The 19,374-nt window shown below is 47.2% G+C and overlaps 9 non-coding genes across 9 annotated transcripts; 6 read left to right on the forward strand and 3 right to left on the reverse strand.

Annotated features, from left to right (window-relative positions):
* The first annotated feature begins 1,059 nt into the window (after window positions 1–1,059).
* TRNAG-UCC lies at window positions 1,060–1,131 on the forward strand. The gene has a single exon. It is a non-coding gene; the product is annotated as a tRNA-Gly (tRNA).
* A 4,902-nt stretch (window positions 1,132–6,033) lies between these two features.
* TRNAE-UUC lies at window positions 6,034–6,105 on the forward strand. The gene has a single exon. It is a non-coding gene; the product is annotated as a tRNA-Glu (tRNA).
* A 556-nt stretch (window positions 6,106–6,661) lies between these two features.
* Window positions 6,662–6,732, reverse strand: TRNAG-GCC. The gene has a single exon. It is a non-coding gene; the product is annotated as a tRNA-Gly (tRNA).
* Window positions 6,733–8,720: 1,988 nt separating this feature from the next.
* TRNAD-GUC lies at window positions 8,721–8,792 on the forward strand. The gene has a single exon. It is a non-coding gene; the product is annotated as a tRNA-Asp (tRNA).
* Window positions 8,793–10,413: 1,621 nt separating this feature from the next.
* On the forward strand, window positions 10,414–10,485 carry TRNAE-UUC. Its single transcript has one exon. It is a non-coding gene; the product is annotated as a tRNA-Glu (tRNA).
* A 1,237-nt stretch (window positions 10,486–11,722) lies between these two features.
* TRNAL-CAG lies at window positions 11,723–11,805 on the reverse strand. The gene has a single exon. It is a non-coding gene; the product is annotated as a tRNA-Leu (tRNA).
* Window positions 11,806–14,094: 2,289 nt separating this feature from the next.
* On the forward strand, window positions 14,095–14,166 carry TRNAG-UCC. The gene has a single exon. It is a non-coding gene; the product is annotated as a tRNA-Gly (tRNA).
* Window positions 14,167–15,814: 1,648 nt separating this feature from the next.
* Window positions 15,815–15,886, forward strand: TRNAE-UUC. The gene has a single exon. It is a non-coding gene; the product is annotated as a tRNA-Glu (tRNA).
* Window positions 15,887–16,374: 488 nt separating this feature from the next.
* Window positions 16,375–16,445, reverse strand: TRNAG-GCC. Its single transcript has one exon. It is a non-coding gene; the product is annotated as a tRNA-Gly (tRNA).
* Between the last annotated feature and the right edge of the window lie 2,929 nt (window positions 16,446–19,374).

Below are 19,374 nucleotides of genomic sequence, written 5' to 3' on the forward strand. Positions count from 1 at the left end.
AGGCCTGACGCATAGTACGCTCGACATCTTCTTCACCCTCCTGGTTGCCTAAGAGTGGGCCCTCCTCCTCTCGGTGGACCCTATCTCGCAAGTATAGTAACAGTGGCTGCTTTATTTCTCTCTTGCCCGATTCCTCGCTTCCAGGCCAAAAAGGAAGCCGGTGCACAGAGCCCCTCAGCAGGCGAAGCCTCTGGGTCGCTCACAGCACGCCTGATCTAGCGGGAGAGCTGCAGGAGACTGCCCGAGGCCAGCACCCCAGGAGCCCGTCTCAGTCAATGGAGCACCAGTCCCTGGATCCAAGGAGCTCACCCCACTGCCCAGTCTCTGAATGTACGAGATCTTGCCTACAGGTTGCACGCAGCCAACCCCAGATCGCTCAGTGCCACTCACACGCAAATGTGAGCCGACACAACCCGACCACAAAGTGGGCATTCTATGTCAAGGTCAAGTGAAGGGCCGCTGACTGCTCGGGTAGGGAGTGTACCATTGGAGCAGAACAAGTGGAAGACAAGAGATGTGGTAACCCTACCCACTGAGATCACTGTCTGGTCCCGGCTTGGTGGTGGACTGGCCCAGAACACAGGAGCCCAGTTCTTTGTTCATTCTCTCAGCTAAACTGGCGGGCTCAAGTTGACTTGCCTGCTGGATGTGTGCGAAGCTCGGGTTTCCGAAGTCGAACACCCGCCTCGGCTGTAGCCTCGACCTGCTGAGCGGCTGCGGATCGCTGGCGGGAATGGTTCCGGACTGGAGTGGGAAGCTGGGAACCTAGGGCCTGGGACATCGGGGCAATGAAGCATGTGACTGAACTCGAGTAGCGCCAGGCGGCGTCTCTGGCAGAAGTGGCAGGAACCCTGTGCGGACTGAAGACTTTGGCCAAGGAGGGCGGCTGCCAAGGAGCCAAGAGGAGTTCTGGGCCGGCCTCGGCTAGTGTGGTGGAGCGAGCGAGCCGGCTGGCGAGTGTAGCTGCGGGCAGGGCTCCTGTGCTGGCTGCAGCTGGGAGATCCGAAGGGGAGCAGACAAGACTCTGGATATGGTCAGAGGAAGTCACGTTCGCAGTCAGCGTTGGTGGTATAGTGGTGAGCATAGCTGCCTTCCAAGCAGTTGACCCGGGTTCGATTCCCGGCCAACGCAGCTGTTTTTTTCAGCGCTCTTGTCTTGCCACACCGCCGACCCCTACACAGAGCCACCAAAGGACCCTTCTGCTTCGATGGCCCTTTGCTATGTTCCTCTCCTGCTGCTTCACCGCCTTGGAGGCTTCTGGACATATTCCTCAGGCTGGGCTTGCTAGCCTCCCTTCAGGTTGTCTCCTCGCATCCTAGATCTTTCTGGTTATCTGGCTAGTTCTTGTGCTCAAATCTCCACCTCACTTCACTCTGTTTAACTTCACTTGAACCACACCAAGTACGGTCTGAGAGGGCCTTAGATTCCCTGCCTACACGTCCTAAGAGCTTGGGGACCGACAATAGGATAAGAATTTATCTTCAAGCACACCAAAGGATCTGGATCTCATCCATTAGGACATTCCTTCCGAAGGTGAAGATCCAGCTGAAGCCAGCCTTGCCGGTCCTCACACATTCCTGTCCTCCCTCCAATAAGATTTCACAGTGCTTTGGTTGCATCCGGGTCTCTAGCCCCTTTTCCATTCTGATACAAAACCCTTGTTTGTTTTCAGTAGGCAGAATACAAAAATTGGCATACCTTTTTATGTTATATGTACAGGTTTGCTTCACCACACATTCAACAAATACATATACCTACGCCCTGATGAATCCATTCTATGGCTTGTCGACCATTTTTAACTGCATGTCATAGTCTGAATCATTAAGTGCTTTCCATACGCTAGGTTTCATTTTTGCCATTTTGTTGTCTTGTTTTGTTTTGTTTTTGATGTTGATGGTTAGGCCTAAATCTGTAGACTCAGTGGAATCTCACCAAAGGCTCTCCAGAGTTCTGAGGCTTAAGAGCCGAACTTCAGCTGCAAGTAGATGTTTCTGGGCGACCTCACCACATTAGGGTGACCTGGGCTCTGAGCCAGCTCCCTTTTCTGCCAAGTGGCTAATGTCTTTGGAAACATACTTCTCTTTGTTTTCACCTGGCCAGATACATGGGTTGACAGAGGGGTTCTATGGAACAGAGGGAATCAATCTCTTTTGCTTCAACTCCCCAACAGTCTTGTAGAATTCTGAGATATGCTGGGGAGACAGACCCTGTTCTGGAAAGCCAATGTTGTGTTCTACTGAATCAAATGTTCTTGTTTTGTTTCCTTTTAAGGATTCGACAGTTAACAAGTAGAGAAGGATCTTGCACTCTCTATACCTTTCTGTCAATTGTGGGATGGTGAAGATGTCTTCACTTACAGGGGCTTACTGGTGGACATCACTTGTGAAAGCCTGTCTGTGCCCTTCTAATACAATAAAATGTATAGAAGTAGGTGGGTGCAAATAAAACTATGAAATAAACAATATTAATCACCTACTATGTTCCAGGCACTATGCTAAGTGCTTTACATTTATTTCATTTGATCATTATAGCAATTGTGGGAGGTTAGTACTATTATAACAGTTTCACACTTTGCAGTTTTACAGTTGAGAAATAAGAGTCAAAAAGAAGTTATGTTATTTGCCCAAGGTCACAGATCTAGTGAGTGTATGGAGCCCAAGTTGAACTAAGGTTTTCCAGGCTGGAGGCCCTGTATTCTATCCTCTGAGCTGCTGAACTGGTAATAGAGTCTTTATGCATACCCCCATAGCCTAAACATAGTGCATTACATTGATTAAATCAGTTTCCACCTTCCTCCCATGCCCATTGTCTAATAAGGCAAAACTTTTTCTCAAATGCCACTAGCCTCTAAGGCCAGACTAGTCCACTTAAGTAATTTATACTTATTAACATAATGCCCTCATAAAATCAGATTGTCCCAGAGAAGGCAGGTTCAGACAAGGGACAGGGTATGAAGCCAGATAGCAAGTAAATTCAGAATTGAGCAGGAGGTGAGGAAACTGAGGCAAGTAGCCAAGACCACTATGTCTAGGCATTTGGCTATGAAAGGGACCTAAGGTATGGTTCCATACTTTGATGAAATGGCAGGGGCAAAAGAAGGTTGCATGTCTGTAGGTGCAGGAATGAGTCAGTTCACGGGAAGAGATTGAAAATGAGGGTTAAGAATGAAGGGGACAACCTCCCAAAAGAGAAAGTAGGGGATCAGATCAGAACACAACAGGAGGAGAGCTTTTCTGGGGGGCTCAACTCTTCCATCCAAGAATGGAGCAAAGGAGAAGAGAATGTGAGAAACCAGGGGCTTTGAGATGTAGAGTGGGGTAGTAGAATTAACTGGTGCTGGATATGAGAATGTACATTCCATGTAGATGAAAAGTAGGATGTGAAGTCTTATGAAGGGAAAGGATGCTTCAGGTAGTGGAAAGAAATCTGAAGAGAGAAGGTATGGCACAGTAAGAATATAATTCCTGATAGACAATCCTGAATGAATAAAAGTATCGTGGGGCTGCAGTGGGAGACCAGCTGAGATGCCATATCATACATTTGAATTAAGGACAAATGATGAAATACTTTTAACTGTTTAACCTTAGTGGGCCAATTAGGAAGTCAGACGAGAAAGGCAGGAATGCATATGGAAGTGGAGAGGGAAGAGGGAGAGATGGGGAATATAGAGAGAGCTTAGAGAGAGATAGGGATGAAGAAGAGCTTTAGGCAATCTGGGAGTTTTCATGGTCTCCAGCAGGCCCAGACCTTCCTTTTCTGGTTATTGTCTGGAGGAACTATCAGTGATGGTTCAACCTTATTTGATTTGAAGACCCCAATGAAATCTTTGGGGACAGAGGATTCCTATGTCCAATTCTACTTCAGGAATACCTAAGAAACTTCTCTACTTATCGAGGTATATAGGTAGAAAGCTACCAAATGTGTTAAAGATGTCCCAGTCAAGAAAGAGTGGGATGGTGGAAGTGGTAGTTTTGGTCAGACCAGGAGTCAGTCAATTAGCATTTCTCTTTTGTTTTATTTATTTATTTATTTGCTAGGTGATAGGGTTAAGTGACTTGCCCAGGGTCACTTAGCTAGTGTCAGGTGTCTGAGGTGGGATTTGAACGAGGTCTTCCTGATTCCAGGGCTGGCGCTCTATTCACTGCGCCATTTAGCTGCCCCTACTCAATTAGCATTTCTTAAAGCACTTGCTACATACCAGGCACTGTGCTAAATGCTCTGAATACAAAGCAAAGTAAAAAACAAAAAAACAAAAAAAAAAAACCAAAACACTCACACACACATACAGAGAGAGAGAGAGAGAGAGAGTTCCTGTTCTCAAAATGTAGATGGTCTGATGGGAGAGACTTTCTGAAAACAGCCATGTACAAACAAGTTACATACAAGATAAAAGGGGGGAATTCTCGGAGGGTAGGTTTTCAGATTAACAAGGACTTGTGAAAAGTTTCTTTCAATGAAGGGGCATTAGCTGAGACTTGAAGGAAGTCAGGGAAGCTAGGAGATGAGGGGGCAAAGAGTTACAGGAACCTGGAGACATCCAGAGTACAGAGATGGAATCTCTTACTTGGAGGAACAACAAGAAAGTCAGTATTACTATATCTCAGGCTATGCAGAAGAGTGAGAAGTAAGAAGGACAGAAAAGGTTGGAAGGAGCCAAGTTATGTAGGACTTTATTTTTTTTTTAATACATCAAAAACAACTAGACATTCTTAGGGGTGGAAATTGGAATTCAATATATGATTTCTTTCTTTTTTATTAACTAATTAATTTAATTTTAGTTTTCAACATTTACTTTTATAAGATTTTGAGTTCTAAATTCCCTCTCTCCCTCCCCAAGACGGTATGCTATCTGATATAGGCTGTACGTGTACAATCAAATTAAACATATTTCCACATAAGTCATGTTGTGAAAGAAGAATCAGGACAAAAGGGGAAAACCGTGAGAAAGAAAAAACAAAAAAACAACAAAAGAAAGAGAAAATAATATGCTTCGATCTGCATTCAGACTCCATAGTTCTTTCTCTGGATGTGGACAGCATTTTCCGTCATGAGTCTTTTGGAATTGTCTTAGATTATTGCATTGCTCAGAAGAGCTGTCTAACAAAGTCGGGCATCCCACAATGTTCCTTTTGCTGTGTACAGTGTTCTGGTTTTGCTCACTTCACTCAGCATCAATTCATACAAGTATGAAAGACTTTAAAGGGACTGTATATGTGATCCAGGAGACAATAGGGAATCGCTGGAGTTCATTGAATGAACAGGGCGGAGATATGGTTAGACCTGAGCTTCAAGTAGATCAATTTGACAGCAGAGAGGAGGTTAGATTGGAGTAGAGAGAGACTTTATTAAAGGAGACCAAACACCAGAGTAATTGGGCTGGGATTGGGGTGGGGGAATTGAGTTTGAGAGAGTGAAGAGTCTGGGATGACGTCTAGGTTATCACTCTGGGTGCCTTGGAAGTTGGTGGTACCCTGTACTGTTAGAGAAAGGGGAGAGTGGGAGGGGAAGATCATAAGATCAGTTTTGGACATGGTGAAATGAAAATGTCCCTATGAAAATGACTCTCAGATTTACCTATAAAGCGTTAACCTCCCTGCCGACCTCCGGTCTCTCATCTTTAACTACGTGTTTGACATGCTCAAAGAAGTCCGAGAAAGCCAGGAAGAGAGAGGAAGGCATAGCACAGGAACAAAGGGCAGCTGAGGTGACCAATGAATGAAATGTGCAAGGGCAGCAGGCGGCAAGGTGAGTAATGAGGAGAGGAAAGATGGCAAGGGAGGTAAAAGTTTGGATTCTGAATTCTTGTGTATGCCGTGCTTTGTTCAAAAGAGGCAAGTTGGTGGTAGCACTCTGGGGAACGGGCCCACTGGCTAGATGAGCATCGGTTGGTAGTGATGGTGGAGAAACAAATGAGAGTAGTTTGGAGAAGAGGCCAGACATGAGTCCAAAGGATTCCCAGAAATTGAAGAGAATAAAGGTACAGGAAGAAAATATTGCACTGAGCTGGGAAGGCTATATAATTAGCTTTCGTATTCCCTGGTGGTCTAGTGGTTAGGATTCGGCGCTTTCACCGCCGCGGCCCGGGTTCGATTCCCGGTCAGGGAACGTTGTTTTATTCCGGAGACCACCAAGGCACGTTCTTCCTGGCTCTGCTGCCTACTACCACTGCAAATGGTCCCTGCTCCCTGCCCCTTTGCTGTGTTGCTTCGTATCCTCTGGCCCAGCCGCCAAATCTCCGGGACCGAAGGAAAATCTGAGTAAAGTGATGTTCATTCAAAGCATCGTTCCCACTGGCCTGGACTGTCTGTCTGGAAAACTTGCGGTGGCTGAACAGAAAGGAAGGTTGGAGCCAAAGCAAAGTGGGCAGCATCAAATTTCCTTGAGGTCTTTGGATGCCCTAAAGGCATGTGGATTTATTTTATATAGGGAAGTTTTTTTCTCTCGAGAGCATAGGGTTTTTTTTTTTTTTTTCTGCTGGCTTTCACATTAGTTAGGGATGGGTGGCTGAGGCTGAAGTACTAAGGTGGAGAATGGTGGTACAGACCAGGCAACGAGCTCCCATTTGGGGATGCAAGGGTCTTGCTGGGAGACACCCAAAAATCAACTAAGTGTAGCTAGACACCTTCTGAGAGTTTAGCATTTTGTAGTAGAAGCTTAGTTTTGCACGGGCCAGGAATCGAACCCGGGCCTCCCGCTTGGCAGGCAAGACTTCTACCACTGAACCACCCATGCAAGAAATAATATGTTAATTCTTGATTCCTCTGATCTGGAAGAACAACCGAAGAATTCTGGTGAGACAGGCCCTGCGCCCAAAATTTGATACAACATGCACTCATCCTAACCTAGAATCATTATCATTTTCCTTGGTTGCCTCACCATCCTCCTTCCTAATCTTTCCTCTTCGTTTTCATCTTTCTCCTCCCCCTTCCTCCTCCCTCACGTCTTCCCTCATTTCACCTCCTCCTGCTGTCTGCTGTTGCTACTCGTTCTCCATGAGAGTCCTATGAATGTCTTAAAGGTAAGTAGCTGAAGTTTAGTATTGATGGGAAGTGTCGAAGGAGGCGCGACATCGTGTGCATTTCTCTTCCAATCTACGGCAAAAATCCAACTTGGTTCCCAGGGGGAGCTCGCCCCTCCACGCTCTTCTAATATACACGATCACCATTCGAGGAAGGCTAGAGGGTTGGAGAGAAGGGGGTGATGTCCTTGGAGTTAGGAATCAGAGAAGACAGCTCCCTCTTCCTCACCCGTGAGACCCTGGAACCATATTGGGAGATAAAAGACATTTATCAGGAGTAGAATTAGAACCCGCACCTCCAGAGGAGGCTATGACCTGAACACAGGGCCTTGGACTGCTTGACCATTCTGACTGGACTCCAGGACGCTTCCTCAACACAAACACGCACTCAAGACCTCTCGGTTCAGTACGCTCATCTCCTTCCATCTCCGTTTTCCACAAGCCCTGCCCTCTCATCCAGCCACCAGCACTGTCCGAGCAAGTTCACATGTCCAAAACTACCCATCTACACACAGTGCTCCCTTCCGCTCAGCCTCTCGGTGAAGACATAAACCCTCCAGAGAGGCCCTAACACCTGCACCACAACAAAGCACCCTTACCTAACCCAATCCCTCCCATGCCTCTGGGTCCCGGAGCCGTCACTATTGTGACCTTCCCCAAATGCGTCTGCAACGCCCGCTTCTTTGGGGAATGCACGCAAGTTCACCACCGAAAACCGGGAGCCATATCCAGTGGTCCTGATCTATCTCTGGCCACTGGACCCAGATGGCTCCGGAGGAGAAAGTGAGGCTGGTGACTTTGCATAGTTCTCCCTCACTTAAACCCAATTCACTTGAATGTCATGGCATCACCTTCCTGAAGTCATGGTGCTCTTCAAGAACAAAGGACAAAGGACAAATAACAACAACAACCCCAGAAAGCATTCATACTAGCACCACCCTCTTTCCAACGAGAAAGTCCCCAGTGTCTGTCAGGGATAAAAGCCGAGAGAGACAGTTGACATCTAGGCGCCCACGGAGTGGGCTCCAGAGAAGCACCCCAGAGAAGGAAAGAACTGGAGACCTGTTCTCATTCCGCCTCCAATCTCCTAGGGAAAACTCGATTTCGCCTGATACACATTCCTCCTCCTCCTCCTCCTCTCCCCTGCCCATTTCACCTCCCCTAGGGTCTCCCCCTTGATCGAGAGCAACAGCCAGCCTCCTAAGGGGTATCAAAAAAGGACAAGGGTTTTGACCGAGTGTCCCTGAACTTATTTTTTTAAAAAAAGCATATTGATGGCTCTATGTTAATACCATTAGTTTCGTTGGTGATTTGTTGGATTTTATTTTACGCATTCAAAAACGTCATCCTGAGAAGGGGTCCCTAGGCTGCTGGAGATTATCAGAGTGGGTGAAACACACCAATACGTCTAAGTTGAAGACTTTCTTCCTTTGGAGGGTGGTCTTTTTAATTCCGGAAAATAATGGACTTGCTGGAGAACAAATGACTAAAAATGTGATAGCTGCGGAGGTGGCTCGCGAGGTAGAATGAGAGAGCTAGAGGGGTTTGAGGCGAACAGTGGAGACAGAGAAGGGGAGCTGGCCTTTGCGGTCTGTGACGCTCCAAAACTGTGAAACCTAAGAAATTCCAAACCAGGAACTGGAGGGGAAGAGGAAAGTGTACACAGTAAATAATTTGAACTAGTGCTAGCTCTCCAGCACCTTCCTCGTTAGTATAGTGGTGAGTATCCCCGCCTGTCACGCGGGAGACCGGGGTTCAATTCCCCGACGGGGAGGATTCTTTTACACACAACGAAGGACGGTGTTCCTCTCCCAGCTCAAGCTCATCCCAAACCCCGATTTATTACCTCTCTCCCAGTTTTCTTTCTAGCCATCTGACTATCTTTTTCTTTCTCCTTTGCTGGATCTTCCTCTAAATCACGCGCTCCAACTGTAGGTTTCCTTCAGGGAAAAGTCTTCTGTCTTCTTCTCTGAGCTATACTGTTTCACTTCCTGATTTCATAAACTCCCATGAATTTAATTACTTTCTCTCTGCTGACGATTCTCAAATCTACCCTTCCTGCCTCAATCTCTCTTCTTACCTCCAATCTCACATCAACAACTGCCTTTCAGATGTCTCAAACTGGATAGCCAGTAGATATTTGAAACTCATTATGTCCAAAACAGAACTCATTGTATTTCCCCCTAAATCCTTTCCATCCCCTTCCCTTTTATTGCAAAGGGGAACAACATCCTCCCAGTCCCTCAGGCTCGAAATCTAAGAGTCATCCTGGATTGCTCGCTATCTTTCAAGCTGTCTCTCCCGCACCCTCCTCCTCCGCCCCCTCATTCAATCTGTTGCCTAGGCCTGTGACAGCTACACTCCTCGAATTGGCTCCCTTCTCTCCTCCACGATTCCACCATTCTAATGCAAGCCCTCAAGGCCTCACGCCTGACTTACTGAAATAACCTGCAGGTGGGTCTGCCTTCCTCAAGTCTCTCCCCACTCCAATTCATCCTCCATTCAGCCACTAAAGTAATTTTTCCTAAAACGCAGGTCTGATCATGTCCCTCCCGAAATTCAATAAATTCCAGTTGGCTTCCCATTGCCTCTAGAATCAAATAAAAAATGCTCTAATTAGCATACAATGCATAATCTAGCTCCTCTTATCTTTCTAGTCTTCTTGCATCTTACTCCCCAGCATGTACTCTTCGATACAGTGACCTGCTCTCCTGGTTATTCCGCGAACAAGACACTCCATTTCTCGACGCCGGGCATTTTCTTTGGATGTCCCCCATGCCTGGAACACCCTCCCTCCTCTGCTCCTACTACCGACCTCTCAGGCTTCCTTTAAGTCGCAACTAAAACCTCACCTTCTATAGGAAGCCTTCCTTTAACACATTTTAATTTCAGTGTTTTCCTTCTTTTAACCACTTCCTATTTATTCTGTATATAGCTTGTTACTAAGCCCAAGGAAGAGGCCGTGCAGAGGTATCCAGGTATCCGAAGATTCTTTGAAGAGAGAGAAGAGCATGGTACAAGAGCAGAGAGACAACTGAGGCAACCCAATGACTGAAATGTGTAAGGGTGGCAGGCAGCAAGGTGTGGAATTGGGAGAGTTTCAAGAAAAATGGCAGAGGAAGTAGAGGTTTGAGATTCAAATTCTTGTTGTGCCTGTAGGTTCTTTGTTCAAGTGAGGCCAGAGGTTAGTAGCATTAAATTTTAGGGGAATGAGTTGGCGTGTGGGAGAGAGACAGCGGGGTAGTGGGCATCGGTTCACCGAGGAGGGCAAGTAGTCCAGAGGAGAGCCCAGACATGGATCCAATGGGTCCGCAGAATAAACTGAAGAGGACAAGGGAGAGATGCAGAAGGCCAGAATAGTACAGAATAAACAAGAGAAACGCTATTTAGCATCCTCCCTGGTGGTCTAGTGGTTAGGATTCGGCGCTTTCACCGCCGCGGCCCGGGTTCGATTCCCGGTCAGGGAATGTCATTTTATACCCAACAAGTGACCAACTGATATCAAGGACAGCGCGCAATCTTTCTCGGAAGTCTTCGCACTGTTCGGATACACTATCCCTATCTAGAAATGATTGCTGCACCCTTACCCTATTGCTTCATTTCCCCTGGTTGTCGCGCCAAGTTCCAAGTGCATAAAGAAAACCAGAATGGAACAGCGTCAGTTCCAAGAAAACGTTCAGATAGTCCAAACGCTCCGACCAGCCAACTGGTGCTGGGAATGAGTGGTCGAGAACAGGTGACAGGGACAAGGGCCCCTACGTGGAAGGTGAGGCAGAACAGAATGGACGAGACCAACTATTGCCAGAAGCCTGGTCCTTTAGGTGCCAAGGAAGAAGGCCTTTCCCCCTAGCTGTTCATGACCCGAGAGCCAAGGGCTTCTCTGGCCTCTCCACAAGGTGGGAGAGTGGCAGGGGGTGGGGGGGTAAAGGGTAGAAAGGGGGTGTAGAAAGTGAGGATGATGATCGTGAACAGGAAATGCACTCCTTCTTAAAGAAGCAAGAGTCCTGCGGGGAGCCGTCCCAAGGTTGAGTAGGGGCGGCCTGACTACACCTCCAGAAAGCACTTGTGCCAAAAGCTAGATTTTGCAGGAGCCGGGAATCGAACCCGGGTCTCCCGCGTGGCAGAGGAGAATTCTACCACTCAAGCCCCCATACAAACTTCTTGGTAATTTCTTCAGCTATGTCTCTGATCTTCGTAGACACGTTGAGATTTCTGGTGGGCTATGCCCTAAATTCTCCACCTTCTCTTCCCCCCCTTCCCCCCCCCCCCCCCCCCCCCCCCTTTCTCTTCACCTCCCCCTCTCCCTCCTCTTCCACCTCCTCCTCCTCTTCCTCCTTTTCTTCTTTCCCCTCCTCAGCCTCATCTTTTCCCGCTCTCCTACTCCTGAACCTAAGTATCTAAAGCTATATTGTTGCGGAGCTTTTAAAGGCCCACCTTCCATGTTTGCGTTTCTTTTTCAATCAGCTTACCCTCTGGCAAAACTGAAGTTTGGTCCTCAGGTGGGCCAAGGTTCCTCCGGTGGGCCAAGGTTCCTCCACACACCCTTCATTAATGCACACGCACGTGGAGGCTTGACATTTGAAGGCCAGCGAGTTGGAGGGAAGGGGCCAGTGTCTATGGAGTCAGGGGTCTAGACAAATCGCTCCCACTTTCTCGAGTGGCGTTGAGGCAGGTGTTGGACCACAGTGGGAGGCAAAAGGCCACTGTCAGGAGTGGGATTCGAACCCACGCCTCCAGGGGAGACTGCGACCTGAACGCAGCGCCTTAGACCGCTCGGCCATCCTGACTCTGCACCAAAGACGGCCCCTCCCTCCAAGTAGGCAATACCAGCATAACATAACCTCAAGGCCAGATTTGCTGATTCACCTCCTCCAGCTCCTTCCAACACTACATCTCGTTCCACGCGTCCTCACTTCTTGCTCTGGCACCAGCACTGTCTAAGAAAATCCATCCTTCCACACAAGCTGCGCGCTGTCCCGCCCGCCTCTCCAGGCCAACACATTCTCCCGCGGGGCCTAAAGACCCACTACAAACAACCTTCACCTGGCCAGACCTCTCCCGCGCCTCCCACTCCCCGCAGAGCCGCTGCCCTAACCTTCCTCAACTGCCTCCCGACCCCCAGCTGCGGCTGTCTCTCAGCTCACCCCCGACGCTGTTTTTTTTAGGGCCTCACTCTTTCCAACAAGCAGTTCCCCAGCGCCTAATGGGAGCTAAGCAATGGTTACCCCGATGCTGGAACTGGGGATGAAAGGTGGGGAGCGACTCAGAGAACGAAAGAACTGGCGGGCTGCTCCAGGGAATGGGTCCCAAATCCAGAGGGCCTCTGTAGAGGCGCCGGCCTAGCTGTGACCAGAGCAGAGAGGGTGTGCAAGTATCTTGTAGACTGTGCGCGCGTGAAGCAAAGCTTAGACCCGGAGGGATCTAGAAGCACTGGGAGGATTTCCACCCAGGGAGCGAGTGGAGGGGGGAGAGCATTCCAAAAAAAAGACTGACGGATAAGGATGGGGTTGGCATGGAAAAGGGACCAGATCAACATTGCAGCGGAAGTGAAAAGCATCCCGGAGGGAAAAGACCAGCTCAAAGGAGCAGCGGCTGAGGTCCTGGAGCAATCAGCTGCTCTCTCTTCTAGCTCCTCCACCCACCAGCACATAGCTCATCAACCTTCAGGCGTAGCTTCCGCAAATGACTGCTCCTTCTGGTCCACTTCTCCCCACCCGCCTCCTTCGATCCCCTCCTCCTCCTCCCCTATTTTTTCCTCATCCTTTATCTTCCCCCATTTCATGTCCCCCTGGGCCTCCCACTTGATCAAGTTCCCTAGAAGGTATCAAGATAGGACAGGGTTTTTACTCTGTAGTACCTGACTGGTTATTTTTTTTTTAAAGACATATTGATGTCTCTGTTTCATTGAAACGTTGATTTATTTGTTAATGTTTTTGGATTTCATTTTACGCATTCAAACATGTTATCCTTAGAAGAAGTCCATAGGCTGCTAGAGACTTTCAGAGGGGTCAAACTAGACACACATATAACATACATACTCTGACATACACACCTAAGTTGAAGAATGTCTTTCTTTGGAGAGCCATCTCTTTAATTCTGAAAAAAAAAAGAAAATCATGGACATCTTGGAGGACAGGGGACGAAAAGCGTGATAGCTGGGGCTGTGACTCGAGGGGGTGAAGAAAGACAGTGAAAAGTTTTTGAGGCCTGCAGAAGAGGGGAAAGTAGGAAGGGGCCTTTCTGATTTGTAAAGCTGTCACGCGGGATACCCGGGTTCGATTGCCAGATGGGGGCGACGCGTACATTTTTGCATACACTACGCTGCTTCTCTCTCTGCTGGGGCCCCAGCTCCGGGCCAGCAAAGTCTCTCCAAAAGCGAAAGATGCCTTTGTGGCACTAGGAGACCCAGAGCCAAACGCATCACTTCCCTGGAATCCTTGCCCAACACAAGCTTTCAGAAAGCAGTGTTCTGTAGCTCTGGCCTCCCATGGGCGCTCACTCGCCGGCCCTTCTCCAGCCCTAGGTGCCTAAGGGCATCTCCATCTCTTACTCTGTGGCTTCGACTGTTAGTTCTCCCTTTTGCCCAATCCCTCGCCTACGACCGAAAACGAAACCCGCACAAGAGCTAGGGTTCTGTGGCCGTCCTTCGCAGAGGAAACCTCCGGGCCACTTTCGTCGCGCCTACTTGAATTGCCAAGGAGTCGGAGGCTGCAAAGGCCCCGAGCGCCAGGCTCCTGTATCAGGCCAGGGCTCCCCAGCCCTAGGGCAACAAGTCCAGTCTCTGAATACACGGGCTTTTGCCTGCCCGTGGCCCACAACCAACATCCCCAGAACACACTGTACCACTCACACACAAAAATTCTCGGAAACCACACGACCACAAAGTGGGCACTATGTCAAGGTCAGGTGGAGGACAGCCGATGGTGCGAGCAGATTGGGACAGAACACATGGGAGACAAGAGATGTGGGAACCCAACCCATACCCTGTGGGCAGGGCCCTTGTGCTGGCCCCAGCTGATTAGCTGGGGAGCAGCTGCGGCTCTGGAGTTGGGCAGAGGAAATGAAGTTAAGTACGGGCGTTGGTGGTATAGTGGTGAGCATAGCTGCCTTCCAAGCAGTTGACCCGGGTTCGATTCCCGGCCAACGCAGCTGTACTTTTTGAGCGCTCTCTTCTCTTGCTTGCCACACCAGCGACCCCTACACAGAGCCACCACCAGCCCTCTGCTGTGTTCCTCTCCTGATGTCTCACCTCCTTGGCGGCCTCTGGACATATTCCCCAGCCTGAGAAAGTGACCTGTCGTCTCTGTCCTCTCGCATTCTCCAGATCTTTCCAGTTATCTGGCTGCTTACTGTGTCTCCTGCTTCAAAACTCCACTTCACTCCATTTCACTTCAATGGAACAACAGTGAAGTGCCTAATACGTGCACTAGGGTGGCGGCTGAGTCACTAAGAAAAGAGGGGGGGGGGTCATATCAGAAGAAATGTTAGAACGATAGAAATGGCAGGACTTGACAATGTGTTGGCTTTGGGAGAGGGAGGGGAATTGAAGTGAGAGAGTGACGAGTCTAGGATGACCAGGCACCAAGTCCGGGCGCCTTAAAGAGGAAAAGGGTAAGGCTTGAGGGGAAAGATCTGAGATCAGTTTTAGACGTGGTGAGTTTAAGATGTTCACGGGACTTTTAGTTCGAGGATGTCTCATAGGAAGTTGGAGACGAGAGACTGGAGGTCGGGAGAAAGGTTAGAGCTATATAAGTAAATCTAAGAGTCATCCACATAGGGATGATACTTGAAGAAAGAGGGCCCCCAGTCTCAAGGGTTCGTGCAGTGGGACAGGACACTCATCTCTGCCTATCTTCCTTCTCTCCCTGCCCCTTCTCATTAAAATTTGGATTTGTACTTAAACACGCTCCAGGATAAGGCAGAACTTGGAGGATTTGGAGGTGGGCTGTTGAACATACAGGAAAAGCAAGACTGCCTTCTGAATATGAAACCTGCCCCCACTCCTCCTAGGGTTCATAGCCCATCAAGCTCTTTCTGAGTTACCCTGGTTCCTGTTTTTCAGTCACCTGCCTTTTTGTGACCGCATTTGGGATTTTCTTGACAGAGATACTGGAGTGGTTTGACGTTTCCTTCTCGAGCTCATTTTATGAATAAGGAAACTTGGACAAACAAGGTTAAGTGACTTGCCCAGGGTCACATGGTAAGTGTCTGAGATCAGATTTGAACTCAGGAAAACGAGACTTTCCGGATTCCAGGTCCGGCACTCTATTCAATGAACCACAGGAAAACAGGAAGGCAGAGGACCTACACAAACAGATTTGTCATTAAGCCCAAGGAAAAGTCTTTGCAAAGGCACAGGTATTCTCAGAGGCTCTGAAGAGAGGGGAAGGACAAAAGAGAGAGAGGGAGGAAAGACGTGGTACAGGAACAAAGGGGCAACTGAGGCGACCCTGTGAATAAAAGTTGGAAAGATGGCACTCAGCAAAGCGTAGAATGAGGAGAGACTCGGGCCGGGAAAGATGACAGATGGATAGAGATTTGGATTTTGAATTATGATGTAGGTTCTTTGTTCAGAAGAGGCCAACTGGTGCTAGCATTTAAGGGAATGGGCTAGTGTGTGAGAGAGGGGCAGCAGGATAGGTGGCCTTCCATTGGTATTGCCCGTGGTGAGTGAGAGTGATCCAGGAGTGCGCCAGACATGAGTCCAATAGGTCTCCAATAGGTGAACACAACAGCTGAAGGTGGCAAAAGTCTCGAGCTATGTGTAGCGAAGAAGGTAACAAAGAAAATATCTGTTCCCTGGTGGTCTAGTGGCTAGGATTCGGCGCTTTCACCGCCGCGGCCCGGGTTCGATTCCCGGTCAGGGAAGAGGCTTTTGCTACACGGTACTCCTTGGGCCGCTAGCAAGTCCGCTTTGTGCACTCTGCGTGCGTCCTGGGCCATTCGTGCAATGTTCTTTCTTCCCTCCTCGGCCCCATCACCAAGTTTCAGGACGCCAAGAAGAATCCAGAGTCGAGTGCCGCACATCCAGTGCATCCTTTCGGCTCACTAGCATTGTCAGATTTTCTACCTTTGGTGAGGCGGGGCCGCCTTTGATGGCTAGAGGCCAGAGCGAGATCCAATTTTTTGCAGAAGGATTGACATTTGGCGCCCTGAAAATTAGGGGTAATTTTTTGTATCAGTTATGGCTTTCTGCTTCTCAGCCCAAGGTGAGTTCCAGATGCGCCTGGTGCCCACTAAAGTGGGTGACGAAGATTGGAGGGCCGAGGTGAGGCATGATGACGGTGCTGACGAGGGACGCTGCTCCCTATAGCAGTCAGAGGCTGAAGGGGAGCAGCGCTTTTAAAAAGCGAGTGTGCATGAGCCGGGAATCGAACCCGGGCCTCCCGCGTGGCAGGCGAGAATTCTACCACTGAACCACCCATGCCCCATGTGCTGCGAGTGTCCCCTTTACCTCCAATCAAGTTGAATGTTCGGAGTTCTGGCGGATTTGACTCCCAGGTCTCAATTTCACCCAGGTGTCAATCTCAGCTAGAGCAACCCAGCTCCTGGTTCTGAAGAAGGAGCTCGCCCCGCTGATCGATCTCCGATCCCACGAACTTTAGCCTTCAGATGACGCGCAGTCTACACTGCATCCATGAAGTCCAAACTTCATTCGTTCTGTGAAGTTTGGATTCAGTCAAAGGGCCGCACTTGAAGACGTAGAGATCCACATGTGGCCTCGAGGTCGCAGGCTCCCCACTCTTGGTCTAAGAGATCCGAGTTTACCCTGTCTCTGGGGCAAGTTCTTCTAAAGGTCGAAGGTTCCTGTCAAAATGAGCTGCTAGTAGTCCAAACTTTACATCTCTCAATCATATGTCACTTTCTCCTCTCCTTCCTCTTTTACATTCAATTAGTTACCAGATGTTATTGATTTTTTTTAATTGAATTTCACTCCGAATTATTTTTATGCTTTTTTTTGCCTATCTCCTTTGGGATCCCGGTTCAGGCCCTCATTACCTCTTACCAGACCTACTGTAATCATTGTTTTATCTTGTTTTTGAGGGTCTCTCTACATTTATTTCTCTCTTTCTAATTCTTATAGCTCTAACCAAAATAAATTTCCCAGTTCTCGTTTGTCTCACCTTTAAATCTTTGTTTATCCCACCTTGTCTACTTTAAAAAAATTTTTTTTATGAGGGTTGGAGGAATCCTCTGTTTAGACCTCGGACAAAGCTAAAATTGCGAAAAGTTAGAACAGAGATTGTGAAACCTACAGGGACCCTTTCGGAATAATGGATGTATTTCATATGCTGGACAGACCCAGAAGATTGAATAGCTTAACTGCATATGAAAAGGCTTTCAAGGACCATAAATTTGCTCCAAGGCAAGGAAAACTCTGGTACCTTTGTCTCTGGCTGCTCTTCTTAAGATGCCAAAAGGAACTTGATGCTGAGATCCTTCTCGGAGAAACCAGCTCTGGACAAGAAGAAATTAGAGGATAGAAGAAGCTAGCCCTCCCCCTCTCACTAGCAAGTTGAATCCTCTGAGGGTCTACCACTACCTTAAAATCTAGGAGCAAACTTGTAAGTGGCTAGGCTCCTAACTCTGATTCTCTACTGATATGATTCTGCTCAATAGTAGATTCAGGTTTTAATCAAGGCATTTACAAAAAATAGTAATAGAATGGTAGTTGCTAGTGAGAGGGTGGATCAGGGGGAGTCAGGACATCTGGGGTTCCTATTTTGACATTTCAAGCCTTATACAATGTCTCCAAATAAACTTTCCTGCCTTATTTCACATTACTCCCCTTCATAAAAAAAGGTTTTCTGTTGCGGACTTTGAATGCAACCTTTTGTTGAGTTAAATAATTCTGATCTTAAAGCCAATTAGTACATCAAAAGTATTTATTAAGTGCCTATGTGACAGGTACTGTGCTAAGCTCTAGAGATACAAAGAAAGGAAAAATCAGGGTCCATGCTCTCAAGGAGTTCACAGTTTAAGGGGGAGGGATATATAAACAACTATTCAGAAATAGCAATATACGAGATAAATTGGGGATAATCAACAAAGGGAAGGAGGGAGGGAGTACTGAGGGAGATTCGAAAAGACTTCATGCAAAAGGTGGCATTTTAGTTGGAACTTGAAGGTAGGCAGGGAGGGCAGGAAATGGTGATGAGGAGGTTGAGGAACACTGTCCTCACCTGTTTTGTATGCACTTGTCTTTTCTGAGTAGGCCTGTATTTGTGAGAAGTGAGGGAGAACAGAGAGGGGAAAGTTAGCCTTTTAATTAGTATCGAAACAAAATTTTTCATATCAAACTTAAGCATAATTGAAAATTAAGTAAATCCTAATACTTTGCTAATTTACTAGGCCTGTTGTTTTATCTGTTTAATTAGCTATTGGTCAAGACTAAATAGTCAATATAGGAATGTCATTGTAGACTAAGAAGGATTAAAAGATAACTAACAATTTTTATTATATGACCAGTTACAATTGGTTTTGTATGAATAATTTGCTATTGTTTGAATCTTGCTAATTTATAATACCTTTATCTGGTCCTAGAGTGCTTTAAGCCGTAGGCTACAGACATATATATATATATATATGTCTATATATATATATATAGACATATATACATATAATCTAATATCACAAAGGTGTCTTTGACTTGTTTTCCCTTTCCATTTGATAAACTCTCTAATTTTTATTTGCTTTGGTAATATTATCCTTGTAGTGTGTAGAAATATCTGTTACTTTCTAGAACTCTATCATCTTCACAAAAACAAAAAAACCCAGAACTTTTGTATTGATGCAGAATATTTTGTTGATAGAAAGGAATCTCTATAAGGCAAACATCCTTCAAACAAATGCTTAATGTAACAAATAAATATTATTTCTTTTAGAGCTGATCACTAAATGCAATACCGAATAACTCAATTTATTCACTTTAACAGTAAGAACGTGGCTGGTACAACACCTCCCTGTAATGAAGTGTCCCATCTCTGGTTCCATTGCACATTTGCTTTGGCCCAAAGCAAAAGCTTTAGCTTTTTTTTTTTTCTAATGGGAGGGCTGGGAGAGAGAAAAAAATAAATGCCTAATTTTGAAAAAAAAAAGGAAAATAAAATACAAGGGTTTTTTGTTTGTTTGTTTTATAACATGAACAAGGTCAGGGGCAAGATAGAGGAACTACAGACAAAATGGAGTTGCTTTAACATTCTCAGCTACAGACAGGATGTTCATATAAGAGAAGAAAATATACAAATTCAAAACTCATACACTTGAGAACATGGGAATGCCCTGCTTTTATGACAGTTCCTGCTGAATCCCAAAGATCAGAAGGACCATGAGGTCCCACTTTGTAGTCTGTATCC

Source organism: Vombatus ursinus, unplaced genomic scaffold, assembly GCF_900497805.2.
Source record: "Vombatus ursinus unplaced genomic scaffold, bare-nosed wombat genome assembly UNPS02014803.1, whole genome shotgun sequence".
NCBI lineage: Eukaryota > Metazoa > Chordata > Mammalia > Diprotodontia > Vombatidae > Vombatus > Vombatus ursinus.